This window comes from Drosophila sechellia, chromosome 3L, assembly GCF_004382195.2.
Source record: "Drosophila sechellia strain sech25 chromosome 3L, ASM438219v1, whole genome shotgun sequence".
Taxonomy (NCBI): domain Eukaryota; kingdom Metazoa; phylum Arthropoda; class Insecta; order Diptera; family Drosophilidae; genus Drosophila; species Drosophila sechellia.
The window spans coordinates 19,491,749-19,514,878 of NC_045951.1; the positions used below are offsets into that span (position 1 = coordinate 19,491,749).

Here is a 23,130-nt window from a genome sequence, read left to right on the forward strand (position 1 = left end):
ACACGCCACATACACAAGCGGTCGCTTGTCTTAGACACTCTGCTGCTTGAACTGTAAGTTTTTAGCTGGTTAGAGTCGTCGCGAAGCAGTTTTTGAATATGGATAACGATCCACAGCAAAAATCTATCGATTATGAGTCGATGAAGCTAATTGCTGGCGCTGGCCCTAAAGAAATACGGAAGCAATTGACAAAGAGCTGGCAAAGTGAAGATCCAGCCTTCGCTACTACCAGTATTTCTAATACCTACTGCAGCTCGACCTTCACACTGACCACCACCAGCTCGACTATCTCGTCTGCGTACATATTCACCTCCTCCTTGAGCGGCAACGTATGCTCTACTGCCGCCAGTACAACTCACAACAGTGCATCTGTCAGCTCAATTGCGAAGCCACAATCTGCCACCGGCTGGCAGGATGTCTCCTTTAAATCCAGGAATAGAGGAATTATAAAGAGAGCAGGTGCGGTCCTCTCCCCTAAAATGGTAAAAAAGGTGGCGTCTGATGAGCCGGCAAAAATCACTGCCAATCGCTTCCAAGCCCTTAGCGACGAGCAAGATATGGTCCTGGGCGAGGTATCTTCGAGTGACAACGACGAGCCATGCTCCTCGGATACCGCCCTCAACCGTGCCGCAAGGAAAGCAGGACAAAAACAACAGCTGAAAGGTGCTCACCAAACTGTACCAGCCCCGAAATCAAGCCGTCACTCTAAGGTACCTAGAATGATGTTTCCCAATGTGGTGAACTTCACATCATTTCGCGGCGAGCTGGACTCTCTTGTGGGAGACTCCTATACAATCCAGGCCCTGAATTCGGGAGATTGCGCTGTTCAGTGCAACTCCCCAGAAAGCTACAGGCTGGTGGCCCGGCACTTTCTCGACAAAGGATCCCTTTTCCATCACCATCAGCTACCGGAGGACCGACCCTACAAGATTGTCATGCGCAATATTCACCACGGAGTCCCATCGGAGGATATCATCGCAGCCCTCCAGAACGAAGGACATAACGTTGTACGGATTTATACTCCGCGCAACAAGGCTACCTCTCTTCCTCTTAATATGAGGTTCATTGACCTCAAAAAAGCTGAGAACAACAACCAAGTAAAGGGCATTCCGATTGTCTGCAGGCACAGGGTAACTTGGGAGAAGCCCCGTAAGCAATCGGAACCGATTCAATGCCACAGGTGCCAAGGCTATGGTCATACCAAGGCATATTGTTCTCGGCACTATATATGCAGAGAATGCGGAGAAAATCACCCCACTGCAGAGTGCAAGTTGGAACAGGACGAGGCCAGATTCTGTTTTCACTGTGGCGGCCCCCATGCAGCCAACTTTGAAGGTTGCAAAAAATACCTGCTAGAGGCTTCTAACCGCAAACATCAACGGAAAGTCAATGAACCCTCTGTTTCTGGTCCTGCAAGAAAAGTACACCAACCTAGTCCACCAGTCCACATGTCTGGAAAGCCTTCCTTTGCTAGTATAGTCAGAGGAAGTCAGCCGTCACCAAGCCGTTACTGTCCCCCCTGCAAGCGCCAACCTTGAGTCCAAGCTGGAACAGCTGTTTTCTTGGCTTGACAGGATGATGTCACTAGCTGAAACACTAATGCAACTGCTCCTGCAAAATCGCACCTTCCCTCCTGCTGCTCAAAATGGGTCCTCTTAAGATAGCAGCTTGGAATGCCAAGCTGGAGGCCCCTCGAAGACCAATGAGATCCTCGCCTTCATCGAGCTTCACGAAATCGACATCCTCCTGCTGTCGGAAACCCTTTTCGTTTCCCGGTCCACTTTCAGAGTTCCTGGCTTTACCCTCCACACTGCCAACCACCCGGATGACAGCAAACGCGGAGGTGCGGCGATCCTTATTAGATCACTCATCTCCCATCAACTCTTCTCCACCCTGTCGGAAAATCACATCCAGGCAGCAGTTATCCAGCTGACGGCAAGCAGGGGTACTTTTAACATTGCCTCAGTATACTGCCCTCCTAACCTCAGGTGGACGGAGGCTGACGTTGAGCTGATCATCGCTCAATTTGGCACTAAGTTCCTAGCGGCAGGGGAACTGCACTAGAGGAAGGGTGCTGTTCTCCGCTCTGGCGGGCAAAGGTATCGACATCGTTGCAACTGGAGAAGCTACTTGCTATCCCTTTCGAACAAGTGTCACTCCAAGTGCCATCGATTTCGGGATCTCCAAAGGATTCAGACAGCAAGAAATCAACGTGCAAACCCTGACAGAACTGTCGTCTGACCATCTCCCCCTGCTGTTTGTGCTGGATGAAGACGCGCAGCTATTCAAAGGTGTCACTAAAATGCTGTCACCTACTGCAAATACTGTGGCCTTCAAGGAGCACATCGAGGCCACAGTTGATCTCAACATCCCCATTGACACCTGCAATAGTCTGGAAGCATATGTAGATTACCTCGTAGATACAATCGCGGAAGCAGCACGGAGGGCCACACCTCCCCCACATCAAGCTCGTCACACGACCGCAAGGAGGGCTCCCATCTTGAGCTTGGAGGCTAGGGAGCTGCAGCCACAAAAGGCGCCTCAGGAGACGGTATATCGCCACAGGAGATCCAAGCATCAAGCAGCTATACTCTAGTACCACAAACAGACTGCATCGTTTGCTAGCCAGGACCCGACGAGAAAATCTGGATACCCTGCTGGAGGGTACTGGCCCAGATAACGACAGCAACTTCTCGTTATGGAGGCTCACAAGAAATATCAAGAGACAGCCGATGTTTCAATCTCCCGTTCTGAGTCAAAGTGGCCTCTGGCTCAAGACGGACGATGAAAAAGCGAGGGCGTTTGCTTTGCACCTGACCTCCACCTTCTTGCCCTTTAACCTAACAGACGACTCAAACCGCGTAGAAATCAATAACTTTCTGGACGCTCCGACTGTACCGGCTCGCCCCATTAGGCATACCACACCGAAGGAAGTCATGATGCTGCTGAAGGCGCTACACATCAAGAAAACCCCTGGTTACGATAGCATCGACAACCGTGCAGCGAAGTCTCTGCCACGCAAAGGAGTCCTAGCCTTAGTAAAAATTTTTAATGCCATGCTAAGCCTAGGGCACTTTCCAAGGCAATGGAAGCGAGCACGTATCATCATGATACCTAAAGCCGGAAAGCCGCCAACGCAGATCGATGCATATCGCCCAATCAGCCTGCTATCAACATTCTCTAAGATTTTTGAGAGAATACTCTTAGCCCGCCTGATGGAACTGCCGCAAGTAGTGAACCACATACCTCCACACCAATTTGGTTTCAGGAAGTCCCACGGCTGCCCTGAACAAATACATCGACTGGTGAACCAGGTGACGCATGGCTTCGAGCACAAACTCTAAACGGTCGGCGTCTTTCTAGACGTGAAGCAAGCGTTTGACAAGGTGTGGCATGAGGGCCTTCTATACAAGATGAAAGCTCTCCTTCCTGCTCCCTACTATGCCATCCTGAGATCGTTCATCTCTAATCGGACGTTCGACGTTGCAGTTCGTGATGCTCCATCCAGCCTGGAAGAGATTCACGCAGGAGTTCCACAGGGAAGTGTTCTTGGGCCCTTCCTATACACCCTGTACACTGCTGACATGCCATCTCCCGCAAACAACGCCGAAGTCCCCCCGGCTCAGCTGCTCCTGGCCACTTACGCCGAGACACTGCCATGCTGGCGTCTCATCCTTCACTGCAAACTGCCTCCAACGCAGTCCAGGAATGGCTGCACGCAATCGAAAAATGGACTGCCAAATGGAATGTGGCCATTCCCTCAAAGTCAGCCTGTGTAACTTTTTCCCTGCGACCCGGAACCTGCACAGATCTGACCTTCGATGGCAGCCCTATCACCAATGCTAGTTCGCACTGCTACCTAGGAGTTCATCTAGATCGAAGACTGACCTGGAGGGCCCACATCACGTTGGTCAAATCTAAGTCACTGGCGAAGCTAAAAAAGCTCGACTGGCTCTTCCACTCCATCAAACTTCAAATGAGCTCTAAGGCTCTTTTAATCAAAGCCAATCTCGGTCCAACGTGGAATTATGCCATCCAGGTGTGGGGAACTGCCGCCAAATCCCAGCATAATAGGCTCCGTGTGGTCCAGTCGAGAGCTGCACGTCACGCATCTGGGCTCCCCTGGTACGTGACGAACATGGTCATCGAAAGAGATCTGAAAGTTACCCTTCTTGGGGATCAGATTAATTTCCACAGCAGCCATTATGCCGACAGGCTTATGGCCCACCCGAACCGACTAGCAACTATCCTAGCTGATCCCAGCGATCTCCTTACCCGGAGGATAATATAACATATTACATTTTAAATAATTGATAACTAGACTAGATTTTTATTTCTTTTGTACTTTATAATTAATTTTTTTTTGGAGTAACTAATTCTATTTATTAAGATTTCAAAAGGAATCGTTCAGTAATTCCTCTGAACTTAACCTAATGTGTGATAAAGATAAATGAGACCAAGTGGTATCTTAATTATAAAGTACAAAAGAAAATGTAATATGTTATGTTATCCTCCGTGTAAGGAGATCGCTGGGGTGTACCCTCTTCAGTCTTCGGAGGGAGATGGGATCAGCTAGGATAGTTGCTAGTCGGTTCGGGTGGGCCATAAGCCTGTCGGCATAACGGCTGCTGTGGAAATTAATCTGATCCCCAAGAAGGGTAACTTTCAGATCTCTTTCGATGACTATGTTCGTCACGTACCAGGGGAGCCCAGATGCGTGACGTGCAGCTCTTGACTGGACCACACGGAGCCTATTAAGCTGGGATTTGGCGGCAGTTCCCCACACCTGGATGGCATAACTCCACGTTGGAGCGAGAATGGCTTTGATTAAAAGAGCCTTAGAGACTTTATAATTAAGATACCACTTGGTCTCATTTATCTTTATCACACATTAGGTTATGTTCAGAGGAATTACTGAACGATTCCTATTGAAACCTTAATAAATAGAATTAGTTCCCTTAAAAAAAAAGTGTACAGCCATACGCCCTCCTGCATAGAGGGTCATGGTATACCAGACCACCTAGCAACTATAACACAAAGCTGGGACTTGGATTCTGATCATTTGCCTCTTATCATTAGCATTGAGACAGATAGTACTCATGTCAATCCAAGTCCCAGGCTAGTCACTAAACACACTGACCTCCTTGCCTTTAGTCAACAATTGGAGAGTCCTATTTCGTTGAACACCATGCTTAATTCTGGTGAGGAAATCGAAATGGCTGTTGACAACCTAACAAAAAGCATTCATAGGACTGCGGCTGTCTCTACTTCTCCCGAAGGCGAGCAATCCGATCTCAAGATTCCTGGGACCGACTTTTATGGAACCGTGCTGCAAAGCAACTACGAAGCAACTTTTTTGAGCAGAAACTAGCTACTACGGACTACAAGTGGATGCTGGATACTCGCTATGGAATTGCACCAAGTCCCTTAAAAGACAGCCGTTTAGACAGGTTCCTATAAGGTGTCCGGGAGGTGAACTTGCTAAAAATGAAGAGGATCAGGCCAATTGTTTTGCAAATCATGTGGAGACAAGGTTCACCCACTTCCAATTCGCTACAACGGAGCAGTAATCAAGAGACAGTGGAAAATGGCAGCAATCTTAATGATACATAAGCCTGGTAAACCTGAAGAGAGCCCTGAATCGTACCGACCCATAAGTCTTTTATCTTCGCTATCTAAGCTATGGGAACGACTGATTGCCAACAGATTAGATGACATTATGACCGAGCGTCGTATCCTGCCGGATCATCAGTTTGGATTTCGTCAGGGACAACATATCCTTCAGGCCTTTGATGATAAGGAATACTGTAATGCTGTGTTCATTGACATGCAACAGGCATTCGATAGGGTCTGGCATGACGGCCTTCTCAGCAAAATTAAAAAGTTATTCCCAGCACCGTATTGGAGTTTTAAGATCATACTTGGAAGATCGGAAATGCATGGTCAGGGTCAGAAACTACTACTCGACTCCCTGTGTCATGAGAGCTGGAGTTCCGCAGGGCAGCGTACTGGGACCGCTGCTCTACTCAGTATTTCCCTGGCGCAGCTATGAGCTATCTAGTATATGCGTCCAAAATTTCGGGCCACAATGCACAAAATGAATTTAAGCTTGGCTAAAATTAGTTATTTTTTTATTTAATTTATTTATTAAGGCATACGGGGAAGTCTTGAAGCCCCTTTGTGTCCTTATCTATTAATTCAGCCCATTTGGGCTCGCCGGCTAACTATAGTTAGCTTTTTCAAATTTACAGTAATTTTACTACAATTACATAACAATCACATATAACAAATAGGATTTAGGATAAGCGTCAGCTTCTGCTGACCCTTGTCAAAGGAGATCGGGTAATGAGATCCCTCGGTTGCCTTCTATTGAGCCTCCTTGGTGGGCGAGATCTGTTTAGAGCGCTGGCCAGCCGATTTCTGTGGCGCTCCAGCCTGTCATGGTATCTGCTCGAGTGCTGGTTTATTTCGTCAAATACCGTTGCGAGTTTCAAGTCTCCGTGCAGGGTGGTGTTTCGCACAAACCACTCGCAGCCGGGGTTTTTGAATAGCCTGGATCCTTTTGATTTGGCACCCATACTTCCAGTTTGGTGCTAAGATCTGTTTGTAAATTGTCAGCTTGTTGGATAGCGACAATTTACTGCGCGAACAAAGTAGCCAGTAGTGCCTCGCCACCTTAGCACGTAGGCGCGATCTGATGTCGGTCACATGCTTGGAAAAGGTGAGTCTGCGATCCAGAAGCACTCCAAGGAACTTTGCTGCGTTCGGCTGTGGTACGGGGGCTTCCTCGATGTAGACGGGCGGTGGCGTTCTCCGCTTTAAAGTAAATCAGACGTTGTTGGATTTACTGCTATTGATGCCAATGTTCCAGCGACTTACCCATTCCGAGAACCGGTATGTAAAGTCCTGGATACCATCGGCTGCGTCGCATCTGGACCATCGGGCCAACATAGATTTCCCGTAAAGGCTTACATCTGGCTGCGGCATGTCGTGGCTATACAGGCAGTAGAGCAAGGGGCCGAGGACACTACCTTGTGGAACACCAGCTGGCACGTTGTGCTCGGTGGAAATTGCTGAATGAAAGCGCACAGCGAACCTCCTTCCTTCCAGGTACGATTTTATCAACCCAAAATATGGAGCAGGCAGCGTCTGCTTGATTCTAAAATTAGTGAAAAAGGGTTAGCTGCTTTTGGGCTGAAATACGTATAGGTTGTTCCGTACTCACCAAAGATCAGTTGCACAAATTTATTTCTCGGCTCTGCAACTTTCACACACCCAAAAAAAAGTCATCAAAAATATATATCAGTGTACCCAACATCAAAATAGTTCTTAAACACCTTCCAAGGACGGGTCGGCAAAAGATATGTACGTATCCATAATATTGTGATGCCACGGCGTTGAAAGGTGTAAATAGTATTAAAACTAATTTTTGCACTCATAAAAAAAATTTATGACTTATGAAACAGATACAGCACCCTGTATCGACATGAAAAAAGAGAGAAGCATCAATCTGGGATATTGATAGATATTATTGAAAAAAATTGGAAAATTTAAAAATTGTTCAAAAGTGTGGGCGTGCCGCAGTTTTGAACCACTTTTAAATTGCTTCTCATTGAATACAGGGCACTCTGTGTTTCATAAATCATAAACTTGCTTATGAATGTCAATTGTATTTTGCATCATATGCACACAACTTATGCGCCTTGACATCACACTATTATGGATTCGGACTTCTTTTGCTGAGTATATTTTCGTTTCTGTTGCTGAGTAATATACAGCCCGTTTTCGAAGGTGTTTTGAAAACTTTTTTAATGTTGGGTGAACTGGTTTATAATTTTTAATGCTGTGTATTCCGCTTGGGAGCGAAAGTAGAACTGAGGGTTTTGCTTGCGAGTCCGTGCCTCTTGTGATTGAAATTTCGTTCAATGCCTACTTTGTTAAAGAAAAATTTAAATCAAAATACCAAAGCCTCCTTTGTTGTAAAAGAAGGGTGTTCTAGATTCTTCGAAAAGTATATAACAGGCAGAAGGAAGCGTGACCCTTAAGTTGCTATCAGTGATATTGTAGTGGAACTTAACGTCTTTAACTTATAATAAAGACTGTGAATTTGTTTGCACGAAGTGGGGCTCCGCTGCCCAGCGGCCACGCGGTCGCTTGTCTTAGACACTCTGCTGCTTGAACTGTAAGTTTTTAGCTGGTTTTTGAATATGGATAACGATCCACAGCAAAAATCTATCGATTATGAGTCGATGAAGCTAATTGCTGGCGCTGGCCCTAAAGAAATACGGAAGCAATTGACAAAGAGCTGGCAAAGTGAAGATCCAGCCTTCGCTACTACCAGTATTTCTAATACCTACTGCAGCTCGACCTTCACACTGACCACCACCAGCTCGACTATCTCGTCTGCGTACATATTCACCTCCTCCTTGAGCGGCAACGTATGCTCTACTGCCGCCAGTACAACTCACAACAGTGCATCTGTCAGCTCAATTGCGAAGCCACAATCTGCCACCGGCTGGCAGGATGTCTCCTTTAAATCCAGGAATAGAGGAATTATAAAGAGAGCAGGTGCGGTCCTCTCCCCTAAAATGGTAAAAAAGGTGGCGTCTGATGAGCCGGCAAAAATCACTGCCAATCGCTTCCAAGCCCTTAGCGACGAGCAAGATATGGTCCTGGGCGAGGTATCTTCGAGTGACAACGACGAGCCATGCTCCTCGGATACCGCCCTCAACCGTGCCGCAAGGAAAGCAGGACAAAAACAACAGCTGAAAGGTGCTCACCAAACTGTACCAGCCCCGAAATCAAGCCGTCACTCTAAGGTACCTAGAATGATGTTTCCCAATGTGGTGAACTTCACATCATTTCGCGGCGAGCTGGACTCTCTTGTGGGAGACTCCTATACAATCAAGGCCCTGAATTCGGGAGATTGCGCTGTTCAGTGCAACTCCCCAGAAAGCTACAGGCTGGTGGCCCGGCACTTTCTCGACAAAGGATCCCTTTTCCATCACCATCAGCTACCGGAGGACCTACCCTACAAGATTGTCATGCGCAATATTCACCACGGAGTCCCATCGGAGGATATCATCGCAGCCCTCCAGAACGAAGGACATAACGTTGTACGGATTTATACTCCGCGCAACAAGGCTACCTCTCTTCCTCTTAATATGAGGTTCATTGACCTCAAAAAAGCTGAGAACAACAACCAAGTAAAGGGCATTCCGATTGTCTGCAGGCACAGGGTAACTTGGGAGAAACCCCGTAAGCAATCGGAACCGATTCAATGCCACAGGTGCCAAGGCTATGGTCATACCAAGGCATATTGTTCTCGGCACTATATATGCAGAGAATGCGGAGAAAATCACCCCACTGCAGAGTGCAAGTTGGAACAGGACGAGGCCAGATTCTGTTTTCACTGTGGCGGCCCCCATGCAGCCAACTTTAAAGGTTGCAAAAAATACCTGCTAGAGGCTTCTAACCGCAAACATCAACGGAAAGTCAATGAACCCTCTGTTTCTGGTCCTGCAAGAAAAGTACACCAACCTAGTCCACCAGTCCACATGTCTGGAAAGCCTTCCTTTGCTAGTATAGTCAGAGGAAGTCAGTCCGTTGCCAAGCCTGCCGTTACTGTCCCCCCTGCAAGCGCCAACCTTGAGTCCAAGCTGGAACAGCTGTTTTCTTGGCTTGACAGGATGATGTCACTAGTTGAAACACTAATGCAACTGCTCCTGCAAAATCGCACCTTCCCTCCATCTGCTCAAAATGGGTCCTCTTAAGATAGCAGCTTGGAATGCCAAGCTGGAGGCCCCTCGAAGACCAATGAGATCCTCGCCTTCATCGAGCTTCACGAAATCGACATCCTCCTGCTGTCGGAAACCCTTTTCGTTTCCCGGTCCACTTTCAGAGTTCCTGGCTTTACCCTCCACACTGCCAACCACCCGGATGACAGCAAACGCGGAGGTGCGGCGATCCTTATTAGATCACTCATCTCCCATCAACTCTTCTCCACCCTGTCGGAAAATCACATCCAGGCAGCAGTTATCCAGCTGACGGCAAGCAGGGGTACTTTTAACATTGCCTCAGTATACTGCCCTCCTAACCTCAGGTGGACGGAGGCTGACGTTGAGCTGATCATCGCTCAATTTGGCACTAAGTTCCTAGCGGCAGGGGAACTGCACTAGAGGAAGGGTGCTGTTCTCCGCTCTGGCGGGCAAAGGTATCGACATCGTTGCAACTGGAGAAGCTACTTGCTATCCCTTTCGAACAAGTGTCACTCCAAGTGCCATCGATTTCGGGATCTCCAAAGGATTCAGACAGCAAGAAATCAACGTGCAAACCCTGACAGAACTGTCGTCTGACCATCTCCCCCTGCTGTTTGTGCTGGATGAAGACGCGCAGCTATTCAAAGGTGTCACTAAAATGCTGTCACCTACTGCAAATACTGTGGCCTTCAAGGAGCACATCGAGGCCACAGTTGATCTCAACATCCCCATTGACACCTGCAATAGTCTGGAAGCATATGTAGATTACCTCGTAGATACAATCGCGGAAGCAGCACGGAGGGCCACACCTCCCCCACATCAAGCTCGTCACACGACCGCAAGGAGGGCTCCCATCTTGAGCTTGGAGGCTAGGGAGCTGCTCTCCCACAAAAGGCGCCTCAGGAGACGGTATATCGCCACAGGAGATCCAAGCATCAAGCAGCTATACTCTAGTACCACAAACAGACTGCACTGCTAGCCAGGACCCGACGGGAAATTTTGGATATCCTGCTGGAGGGTACTGGCCCAGATAACAACAGCAACTTCTCGTTATGGAGGCTCACAAGAAATATCAAGAGACAGCCGATGTTTCAATCTCCCGTCCTGAGTCAAAGTGGCCTCTGGCTCAAGACGGACGATGAAAAAGCGAGGGCGTTTGCTTTGCACCTGACCTCCACCTTCTTGCCCTTTAACCTAACAGACGACTCAAACCGCGTAGAAATCAATAACTTTCTGGACGCTCCGACTGTACCGGCTCGCCCCATTAGGCATACCACACCGAAGGAAGTCATGATGCTGCTGAAGGCGCTACACATCAAGAAAACCCCTGGTTACGATAGCATCGACAACCGTGCAGCGAAGTCTCTGCCACGCAAAGGAGTCCTAGCCTTAGTAAAAATTTTTAATGCCATGCTAAGCCTAGGGCACTTTCCAAGGCAATGGAAGCGAGCACGTATCATCATGATACCTAAAGCCGGAAAGCCGCCAACGCAGATCGATGCATATCGCCCAATCAGCCTGCTATCAACATTCTCTAAGATTTTTGAGAGAATACTCTTAGCCCGCCTGATGGAACTGCCGCAAGTAGTGAACCACATACCTCCACACCAATTTGGTTTCAGGAAGTCCCACGGCTGCCCTGAACAAATACATCGACTGGTGAACCAGGTGACGCATGGCTTCGAGCACAAACTCTAAACGGTCGGCGTCTTTCTAGACGTGAAGCAAGCGTTTGACAAGGTGTGGCATGAGGGCCTTCTATACAAGATGAAAGCTCTCCTTCCTGCTCCCTACTATGCCATCCTGAGATCGTTCATCTCTAATCGGACGTTCGACGTTGCAGTTCGTGATGCTCCATCCAGCCTGGAAGAGATTCACGCAGGAGTTCCACAGGGAAGTGTTCTTGGGCCCTTCCTATACACCCTGTACACTGCTGACATGCCATCTCCCGCAAACAACGCCGAAGTCCCCCCGGCTCAGCTGCTCCTGGCCACTTACGCCGAGACACTGCCATGCTGGCGTCTCATCCTTCACTGCAAACTGCCTCCAACGCAGTCCAGGAATGGCTGCACGCAATCGAAAAATGGACTGCCAAATGGAATGTGGCCATTAACTCCTCAAAGTCAGCCTGTGTAACTTTTTCCCTGCGACCCGGAACCTGCACAGATCTGACCTTCGATGGAAGCCCTATCACCAATGCTAGTTCGCACTGCTACCTAGGAGTTCATCTAGATCGAAGACTGACCTGGAGGGCCCACATCACGTTGGTCAAATCTAAGTCACTGGCGAAGCTAAAAAAGCTCGACTGGCTCTTCCACTCCATCAAACTTCAAATGAGCTCTAAGGCTCTTTTAATCAAAGACATTCTCGCTCCAACGTGGAGTTATGCCATGGGCTTATGGCCCACCCGAACCGACTAGCAACTATCCTAGCTGATCCCAGCGATCTCCTTACCCGGAGGATAATATAACATATTACATTTTAAATAATTGATAACTAGACTAGATTTTTCTTTCTTTTGTACTTTATAATTAAGATACCACTTGGTCTCATTTATCTTTATCACACATTAGGTTATGTTCAGAGGAATTACTGAACGATTCCTATTGAAACCTTAATAAATAGAATTAGTTCCCTTAAAAAAAAAGTGTACAGCCATACGCCCTCCTGCATAGAGGGTCATGGTATACCAGACCACCTAGCAACTATAACACAAAGCTGGGACTTGGATTCTGATCATTTGCCTCTTATCATTAGCATTGAGACAGATAGTACTCATGTCAATCCAAGTCCCAGGCTAGTCACTAAACACACTGACCTCCTTGCCTTTAGTCAACAATTGGAGAGTCCTATTTCGTTGAACACCATGCTTAATTCTGGTGAGGAAATCGAAATGGCTGTTGACAACCTAACAAAAAGCATTCATAGGACTGCGGCTGTCTCTACTTCTCCCGAAGGCGAGCAATCCGATCTCAAGATTCCTGGGACCGACTTTTATGGAACCGTGCTGCAAAGCAACTACGAAGCAACTTTTTTGAGCAGAAACTAGCTACTACGGACTACAAGTGGATGCTGGATACTCGCTATGGAATTGCACCAAGTCCCTTAAAAGACAGCCGTTTAGACAGGTTCCTATAAGGTGTCCGGGAGGTGAACTTGCTAAAAATGAAGAGGATCAGGCCAATTGTTTTGCAAATCATGTGGAGACAAGGTTCACCCACTTCCAATTCGCTACAACGGAGCAGTATCAAGAGACAGTGGAAAATGGCAGCAATCTTAATGATACATAAGCCTGGTAAACCTGAAGAGAGCCCTGAATCGTACCGACCCATAAGTCTTTTATCTTCGCTATCTAAGCTATGGGAACGACTGATTGCCAACAGATTAGATGACATTATGACCGAGCGTCGTATCCTGCCGGATCATCAGTTTGGATTTCGTCAGGGACAACATATCCTTCAGGCCTTTGATGATAAGGAATACTGTAATGCTGTGTTCATTGACATGCAACAGGCATTCGATAGGGTCTGGCATGACGGCCTTCTCAGCAAAATTAAAAAGTTATTCCCAGCACCGTATTGGAGTTTTAAGATCATACTTGGAAGATCGGAAATGCATGGTCAGGGTCAGAAACTACTACTCGACTCCCTGTGTCATGAGAGCTGGAGTTCCGCAGGGCAGCGTACTGGGACCGCTGCTCTACTCAGTATTTCCCTGGCGCAGCTATGAGCTATCTAGTATATGCGTCCAAAATTTCGGGCCACAATGCACAAAATGAATTTAAGCTTGGCTAAAATTAGTTATTTTTTTATTTAATTTATTTATTAAGGCATACGGGGAAGTCTTGAAGCCCCTTTGTGTCCTTATCTATTAATTCAGCCCATTTGGGCTGGCCGGCTAACTATAGTTGGCTTTTTCAAATTTACAGTAATTTTACTACAATTACATAGCAATCACATATAACAAATAGGATTTAGGATAAGCGTCAGCTTCTGCTGACCCTTGTCAAAGGAGATCGGGTAATGAGATCCCTCGGTTGCCTTCTATTGAGCCTCCTTGGTGGGCGAGATCTGTTTAGAGCGCTGGCCAGCCGATTTCTGTGGCGCTCCAGCCTGTCATGGTATCTGCTCGAGTGCTGGTTTATTTCGTCAAATACCGTTGCGAGTTTCAAGTCTCCGTGCAGGGTGGTGTTTCGCACAAACCACTCGCAGCCGGGGTTTTTGAATAGCCTGGATCCTTTTGATTTGGCACCCATACTTCCAGTTTGGTGCTAAGATCTGTTTGTAAATTGCCAGCTTGTTGGATAGCGACAATTTACTGCGCGAACAAAGTAGCCAGTAGTGCCTCGCCACCTTAGCACGTAGGCGCGATCTGATGTCGGTCACATGCTTGGAAAAGGTGAGTCTGCGATCCAGAAGCACTCCAAGGAACTTTGCTGCGTTCGGCTGTGGTACGGGGGCTTCCTCGATGTAGACGGGCGGTGGCGTTCTCCGCTTTAAAGTAAATCAGACGTTGTTGGATTTACTGCTATTGATGCCAATGTTCCAGCGACTTACCCATTCCGAGAACCGGTATGTAAAGTCCTGGATACCATCGGCTGCGTCGCATCTGGACCATCGGGCCAACATAGATTTCCCGTAAAGGCTTACATCTGGCTGCGGCATGTCGTGGCTATACAGGCAGTAGAGCAAGGGGCCGAGGACACTACCTTGTGGAACACCAGCTGGCACGTTGTGCTCGGTGGAAATTGCTGAATGAAAGCGCACAGCGAACCTCCTTCCTTCCAGGTACGATTTTATCAACCCAAAATATGGAGCAGGCAGCGTCTGCTTGATTCTAAAATTAGTGAAAAAGGGTTAGCTGCTTTTGGGCTGAAATACGTATAGGTTGTTCCGTACTCACCAAAGATCAGTTGCACAAATTTATTTCTCGGCTCTGCAACTTTCACACACCCAAAAAAAAGTCATCAAAAATATATATCAGTGTACCCAACATCAAAATAGTTCTTAAACACCTTCCAAGGACGGGTCGGCAAAAGATATGTACGTATCCATAATATTGTGATGCCACGGCGTTGAAAGGTGTAAATAGTATTAAAACTAATTTGCACTCATAAACAAAATTTATGACTTATGAAACAGATACAGCACCCTGTATCGACATGAAAAAAGAGAGAAGCATCAATCTGGGATATTGATAGATATTATTGAAAAAAATTGGAAAATTTAAAAATTGTTCAAAAGTGTGGGCGTGCCGCAGTTTTGAACCACTTTTAAATTGCTTCTCATTGAATACAGGGCACTCTGACTGTGTTTCATAAATCATAAACTTGCTTATGAATGTCAATTGTATTTTGCATCATATGCACACAACTTATGCGCCTTGACATCACACTATTATGGATTCGGACTTCTTTTGCTGAGTATATTTTCGTTTCTGTTGCTGAGTAACATACAGCCCGTTCTCGAAAGTGTTTTGAAAACTTTTTTAATGTTGGGTGAACTGGTTTATAATTTTTAATGCTGTGTATTCCCCTTGGGAGCGAAAGTAGAACTGAGGGTTTTGCTTGCGAGTCCGTGCCTCTTGTGATTGAAATTTCGTTCAATGCCTACTTTGTTAAAGAAAAATTTAAATCAAAATACCAAAGCCTCCTTTGTTGTAAAAGAAGGGTGTTCTAGATTCTTCGAAAAGTATATAACAGGCAGAAGGAAGCGTGACCCTTAAGTTGCTATCAGTGATATTGTAGTGGAACTTAACGTCTTTAACTTATAATAAAGACTGTGAATTTGTTTGCACGAAGTGGGGCTCCGCTGCCCAGCGGCCACGCGGTCGCTTGTCTTAGACACTCTGCTGCTTGAACTGTAAGTTTTTAGCTGGTTTTTGAATATGGATAACGATCCACAGCAAAAATCTATCGATTATGAGTCGATGAAGCTAATTGCTGGCGCTGGCCCTAAAGAAATACGGAAGCAATTGACAAAGAGCTGGCAAAGTGAAGATCCAGCCTTCGCTACTACCAGTATTTCTAATACCTACTGCAGCTCGACCTTCACACTGACCACCACCAGCTCGACTATCTCGTCTGCGTACATATTCACCTCCTCCTTGAGCGGCAACGTATGCTCTACTGCCGCCAGTACAACTCACAACAGTGCATCTGTCAGCTCAATTGCGAAGCCACAATCTGCCACCGACTGGCAGGATGTCTCCTTTAAATCTAGGAATAGAGGAATTATAAAGAGAGCAGGTGCGGTCCTCTCCCCTAAAATGGTAAAAAAGGTGGCGTCTGATAAGCCGGCAAACATCACTGCCAATCGCTTCCAAGCCCTTAGCGACGAGGAAGATATGGTCCTGGGCGAGGTATCTTCGAGTGACAACGACGAGCCATGCTCCTCGGATACCGCCCTCAACCGTGCCGCAAGGAAAGCAGGACAAAAACAACAGCTGAAAGGTGCTCACCAAACTGTACCAGCCCCGAAATCAAGCCGTCACTCTAAGGTACCTAGAATGATGTTTCCCAATGTGGTGAACTTCACATCATTTCGCGGCGAGCTGGACTCTCTTGTGGGAGACTCCTATACAATCCAGGCCCTGAATTCGGGAGATTGCGCTGTTCAGTGCAACTCCCCAGAAAGCTACAGGCTGGTGGCCCGGCACTTTCTCGACAAAGGATCCCTTTTCCATCACCATCAGCTACCGGAGGACCTACCCTACAAGATTGTCATGCGCAATATTCACCACGGAGTCCCATCGGAGGATATCATCGCAGCCCTCCAGAACGAAGGACATAACGTTGTACGGATTTATACTCCGCGCAACAAGGCTACCTCTCTTCCTCTTAATATGAGGTTCATTGACCTCAAAAAAGCTGAGAACAACAACCAAGTAAAGGGCATTCCGATTGTCTGCAGGCACAGGGTAACTTGGGAGAAACCCCGTAAGCAATCGGAACCGATTCAATGCCACAGGTGCCAAGGCTATGGTCATACCAAGGCATATTGTTCTCGGCACTATATATGCAGAGAATGCGGAGAAAATCACCCCACTGCAGAGTGCAAGTTGGAACAGGACGAGGCCAGATTCTGTTTTCACTGTGGCGGCCCCCATGCAGCCAACTTTAAAGGTTGCAAAAAATACCTGCTAGAGGCTTCTAACCGCAAACATCAACGGAAAGTCAATGAACCCTCTGTTTCTGGTCCTGCAAGAAAAGTACACCAACCTAGTCCACCAGTCCACATGTCTGGAAAGCCTTCCTTTGCTAGTATAGTCAGAGGAAGTCAGTCCGTTGCCAAGCCTGCCGTTACTGTCCCCCCTGCAAGCGCCAACCTTGAGTCCAAGCTGGAACAGCTGTTTTCTTGGCTTGACAGGATGATGTCACTAGTTGAAACACTAATGCAACTGCTCCTGCAAAATCGCACCTTCCCTCCATCTGCTCAAAATGGGTCCTCTTAAGATAGCAGCTTGGAATGCCAAGCTGGAGGCCCCTCGAAGACCAATGAGATCCTCGCCTTCATCGAGCTTCACGAAATCGACATCCTCCTGCTGTCGGAAACCCTTTTCGTTTCCCGGTCCACTTTCAGAGTTCCTGGCTTTACCCTCCACACTGCCAACCACCCGGATGACAGCAAACGCGGAGGTGCGGCGATCCTTATTAGATCACTCATCTCCCATCAACTCTTCTCCACCCTGTCGGAAAATCACATCCAGGCAGCAGTTATCCAGCTGACGGCAAGCAGGGGTACTTTTAACATTGCCTCAGTATACTGCCCTCCTAACCTCAGGTGGACGGAGGCTGACGTTGAGCTGATCATCGCTCAATTTGGCACTAAGTTCCTAGCGGCAGGGGAACTGCACTAGAGGCAGGGTGCTGTTCTCCGCTCTGGCGGGCAAAGGTATCGACATCGTTGCAACTGGAGAAGCTACTTGCTATCCCTTTCGAACAAGTGTCACTCCAAGTGCCATCGATTTCGGGATCTCCAAAGGATTCAGACAGCAAGAAATCAACGTGCAAACCCTGACAGAACTGTCGTCTGACCATCTCCCCCTGCTGTTTGTGCTGGATGAAGACGCCCAGCTATTCAAAGGTGTCACTAAAATGCTGTCACCTACTGCAAATACTGTGGCCTTCAAGGAGCACATCGAGGCCACAGTTGATCTCAACATCCCCATTGACACCTGCAATAGTCTGGAAGCATATGTAGATTACCTCGTAGCTACAATCGCGGAAGCAGCACGGAGGGCCACACCTCCCCCACATCAAGCTCGTCACACGACCGCAAGGAGGGCTCCCATCTTGAGCTTGGAGGCTAGGGAGCTGCTCTCCCACAAAAGGCGCCTCAGGAGACGGTATATCGCCACAGGAGATCCAAGCATCAAGCAGCTATACTCTAGTACCACAAACAGACTGCATCGTTTGCTAGCCAGGACCCGACGAGAAAATCTGGATACCCTGCTGGAGGGTACTGGCCCAGATAACGACAGCAACTTCTCGTTATGGAGGCTCACAAGAAATATCAAGAGACAGCCGATGTTTCAATCTCCCGTCCTGAGTCAAAGTGGCCTCTGGCTCAAGACGGACGATGAAAAAGCGAGGGCGTTTGCTTTGCACCTGACCTCCACCTTCTTGCCCTTTAACCTAACAGACGACTCAAACCGCGTAGAAATCAATAACTTTCTGGACGCTCCGACTGTACCGGCTCGCCCCATTAGGCATACCACACCGAAGGAAGTCATGATGCTGCTGAAGGCGCTACACATCAAGAAAACCCCTGGTTACGATAGCATCGACAACCGTGCAGCGAAGTCTCTGCCACGCAAAGGAGTCCTAGCCTTAGTAAAAATTTTTAATGCCATGCTAAGCCTAGGGCACTTTCCAAGGCAATGGAAGCGACCCGGAACCTGCACAGATCTGACCTTCGATGGAAGCCCTATCACCAATGCTAGTTCGCACTGCTACCTAGGAGTTCATCTAGATCGGAGACTGACCTGGAGGGCCCACATCACGTCGGTCAAATCTAAGTCACTGGCGAAGCTAAAAAAGCTCGACTGGCTCTTCCACTCCAGCAAACTTCAAATGAGCTCAAAGGCTCTTTTAATCAAAGCCATTCTCGCTCCAACGTGGAGTTATGCCATCCAGGTGTGGGGAACTGCTGCCAAATCCCAGCTTAATAGGCTCCGTGTGGTCCAGTCGAGAGCTGCACGTCACGCATCTGGGCTCCCCTGGTACGTGACGAACATGGTCATCGAAAGAGATCTGAAAGTTACCCTTCTTGGGGATCAGATTAATTTCCACAGCAGCCGTTATGCCGACAGGCTTATGGCCCACCCGAACCGACTAGCAACTATCCTAGCTGATCCCATCTCCCTCCGAAGACTGAAGAGGGTACACCCCAGCGATCTCCTTACCCGGAGGATAATATAACATATTACATTTTAAATAATTGATAACTAGACTAGATTTTTATTTCTTTTGTACTTTATAATTAAGATACCACTTGGTCTCATTTATCTTTATCACACATTAGGTTATGTTCAGAGGAATTACTGAACGATTCCTATTGAAACCTTAATAAATAGAATTAGTTCCCTTAAAAAAAAAGTGTACAGCCATACGCCCTCCTGCATAGAGGGTCATGGTATACCAGACCACCTAGCAACTATAACACAAAGCTGGGACTTGGTTTCTGATCATTTGCCTCTTATCATTAGCATTGAGACAGATAGTACTCATGTCAATCCAAGTCCCAGGCTAGTCACCAAACACACTGACCTCCTTGCCTTTAGTCAACAATTGGAGAGTCCTATTTCGTTGAACACCATGCTTAATTCTGGTGAGGAAATCGAAATGGCTGTTGACAACCTAACAAAAAGCATTCATAGGGCTGCGGCTGTCTCTACTTCTCCCGAAGGCGAGCAATCCGATCTCAAGACCCCTGGGACCGACTTTTATGGAACCGTGCTGCAAAGCAACTACGAAGCAACTTTTTTGAGCAGAAACTAGCTACTACGGACTACACAGTGGATGCTGGATACTCGCTATGGAATTGCACCAAGTCCCTTAAAAGACAGCCGTTTAGACAGGTTCCTATAAGGTGTCCGGGAGGTGAACTTGCTAAAAATGAAGAGGATCAGGCCAATTGTTTTGCAAATCATGTGGAGACAAGGTTCACCCACTTCCAATTCGCTACAACGGAGCAGTATCAAGAGACAGTGGAAAATGGCAGCAATCTTAATGATACATAAGCCTGGTAAACCTGAAGAGAGCCCTGAATCGTACCGACCCATAAGTCTTTTATCTTCGCTATCTAAGCTATGGGAACGACTGATTGCCAACAGATTAGATGACATTATGACCGAGCGTCGTATCCTGCCGGATCATCAGTTTGGATTTCGTCAGGGACAACATATCCTTCAGGCCTTTGATGATAAGGAATACTGTAATGCTGTGTTCATTGACATGCAACAGGCATTCGATAGGGTCTGGCATGACGGCCTTCTCAGCAAAATTAAAAAGTTATTCCCAGCACCGTATTGGAGTTTTAAGATCATACTTGGAAGATCGGAAATGCATGGTCAGGGTCAGAAACTACTACTCGACTCCCTGTGTCATGAGAGCTGGAGTTCCGCAGGGCAGCGTACTGGGACCGCTGCTCTACTCAGTATTTCCCTGGCGCAGCTATGAGCTATCTAGTATATGCGTCCAAAATTTCGGGCCACAATGCACAAAATGAATTTAAGCTTGGCTAAAATTAGTTATTTTTTTATTTAATTTATTTATTAAGGCATACGGGGAAGTCTTGAAGCCCCTTTGTGTCCTTATCTATTAATTCAGCCCATTTGGGCTGGCCGGCTAACTATAGTTGGCTTTTTCAAATTTACAGTAATTTTACTACAATTACATAGCAATCACATATAACAAATAGGATTTAGGATAAGCGTCAGCTTCTGCTGACCCTTGTCAAAGGAGATCGGGTAATGAGATCCCTCGGTTGCCTTCTATTGAGCCTCCTTGGTGGGCGAGATCTGTTTAGAGCGCTGGCCAGCCGATTTCTGTGGCGCTCCAGCCTGTCATGGTATCTGCTCGAGTGCTGGTTTATTTCGTCAAATACCGTTGCGAGTTTCAAGTCTCCGTGCAGGGTGGTGCTTCGCACAAACCACTCGCAGCCGGGGTTTTTGAATAGCCTGGATCCTTTTGATTTGGCACCCATACTTCCAGTTTGGTGCTAAGATCTGTTTGTAAATTGCCAGCTTGTTGGATAGCGACAATTTACTGCGCGAACAAAGTAGCCAGTAGTGCCTCGCCACCTTAGCACGTAGGCGCGATCTGATGTCGGTCACATGCTTGGAAAAGGTGAGTCTGCGATCCAGAAGCACTCCAAGGAACTTTGCTGCGTTCGGCTGTGGTACGGGGGCTTCCTCGATGTAGACGGGCGGTGGCGTTCTCCGCTTTAAAGTAAAGCAGACGTTGTTGGATTTACTGCTATTGATGCCAATGTTCCAGCGACTTACCCATTCCGAGAACCGGTATGTAAAGTCCTGGATACCATCGGCTGCGTCGTGCTCGCATCGGGACCATCGGGCCAACATTGATTTCCCGTAAAGGCTTACATCTGGCTGCGGCATGTCGTGGCTATACAGGCAGTAGAGCAAGGGGCCGAGGACACTACCTTGTGGAACACCAGCTGGCACGTTGTGCTCGGTGGAAATTGCTGAATGAAAGCGCACAGCGAACCTCCTTCCTTCCAGGTACGATTTTATCAACCCAAAATATGGAGCAGGCAGCGTCTGCTTGATTCTAAAATTAGTGAAAAAGGGTTAGCTGCTTTTGGGCTGAAATACGTATAGGTTGTTCCGTACTCACCAAAGATCAGTTGCACAAATTTATTTCTCGGCTCTGAAACTTTCACACACCCAAAAAAAAAGTCATCAAAAATATATAACAGTGTACCCAACATCAAAATAGTTCTTAAACACCTTCCAAGGACGGGTCGGCAAAAGATATGTACGTATCCATAATATTGTGATGCCACGGCGTTGAAAGGTGTAAATAGTATTAAAACTAATTTGCACTCATAAACAAAATTTATGACTTATGAAACAGATACAGCACCCTGTATCGACATGAAAAAAGAGAGAAGCATCAATCTGGGATATTGATAGATATTATTGAAAAAAATTGGAAAATTTAAAAATTGTTCAAAAGTGTGGGCGTGCCGCAGTTTTGAACCACTTTTAAATTGCTTCTCATTGAATACAGGGCACTTTGTGTTTCATAAATCATAAACTTGCTTATGAATGTCAATTGTATTTTGCATCATATGCACACAACTTATGCGCCTTGACATCACACTATTATGGATTCGGACTTCTTTTGCTGAGTATATTTTCGTTTCTGTTGCTGAGTAATATACAGCCCGTTCTCGGTGTTTTGAAAACTTTTTTGATGTTGGGTGAACTGGTTTATAATTTTTAATGCTGTGTATTCCCCTTGGGAGCGAAAGTAGAACTGAGGGTTTTGCTTGCGAGTCCGTGCCTCTTGTGATTGAAATTTCGTTCAATGCCTACTTTGTTAAAGAAAAATTTAAATCAAAATACCAAAGCCTACTTTGTTGTAAAAGAAGGGTGTTCTAGATTCTTCGAAAAGTATATAACAGGCAGAAGGAAGTGTTTTTTGACCATATAAGGTATATATATTCTTGATCAGGATCAACAGCCGAGTCGATCTGGCCATGTCCGTCTGTCTGTATCAACGTCGAGATCTCAGGAACTATAGAAGCTTAAGATTCAGCATTCAGATTCTAGAGACTGCCACGCCCACACTTTTTCGTTCACATTTTTATTAGTATTATATCTTGTTTTAAGTTTCACAAATATAAAGTTAACTCAAATATTTATATTTAAAGTCCTGTTTCAGCTTTCTCACGTAAATGTATTTATTGTTTGTTATTATATATTTTAATTATACTTCCTGCCTTGCAGCCCAATTAGCGCAAGAACAACACCCAATCAACAGTACAGCAGCTAACAACACAACCACAGCTTCATTTTGCCCAAAGCCAACCATCTATAGGCACTGGCGGAAACAGAGCGGTATCCTATGCTACAGTAGTAAAAGGGTTCCCAAATATAGCCTCCTCCAAGGATGGACCAACCCAGCGTCAACGCATAAACAAATCACAAACGAAGCAGATATTGCAGCAACATTGATCGAATAACTCATCTGATGTGCAAGTATTTTTACAACAGCAACAACAACAGTTTCCGGAATGGCAACAGCAAATCCAACAACAACAACACCAGCAGTTTCTTCTGTGGTTGCAACAGCAGCAGCAAGAACAACTACAGTATAAAAGCCAAACCAATCAACGACTGG

At 46.8% G+C, this 23,130-nt stretch overlaps 3 long non-coding RNA genes across 3 annotated transcripts; all 3 read right to left on the reverse strand.

Annotated features, from left to right (window-relative positions):
• Positions 1-6,776: 6,776 nt before the first annotated feature.
• LOC116801065 lies at positions 6,777-7,923 on the reverse strand. Its single transcript, XR_004361755.1, has 3 exons — positions 7,226-7,923; positions 6,880-7,159; positions 6,777-6,816 (listed from the first exon to the last, which is right to left on the reverse strand). It is a non-coding gene; the product is annotated as an uncharacterized LOC116801065 (long non-coding RNA).
• Positions 7,924-14,211: 6,288 nt separating this feature from the next.
• LOC116801046 lies at positions 14,212-15,355 on the reverse strand. The gene is made up of 3 exons (XR_004361739.1): positions 14,661-15,355; positions 14,315-14,594; positions 14,212-14,251 (listed from the first exon to the last, which is right to left on the reverse strand). It is a non-coding gene; the product is annotated as an uncharacterized LOC116801046 (long non-coding RNA).
• A 5,808-nt stretch (positions 15,356-21,163) lies between these two features.
• Positions 21,164-22,322, reverse strand: LOC116801052. Its single transcript, XR_004361746.1, has 3 exons — positions 21,619-22,322; positions 21,267-21,552; positions 21,164-21,203 (listed from the first exon to the last, which is right to left on the reverse strand). It is a non-coding gene; the product is annotated as an uncharacterized LOC116801052 (long non-coding RNA).
• Positions 22,323-23,130: the final 808 nt, after the last annotated feature.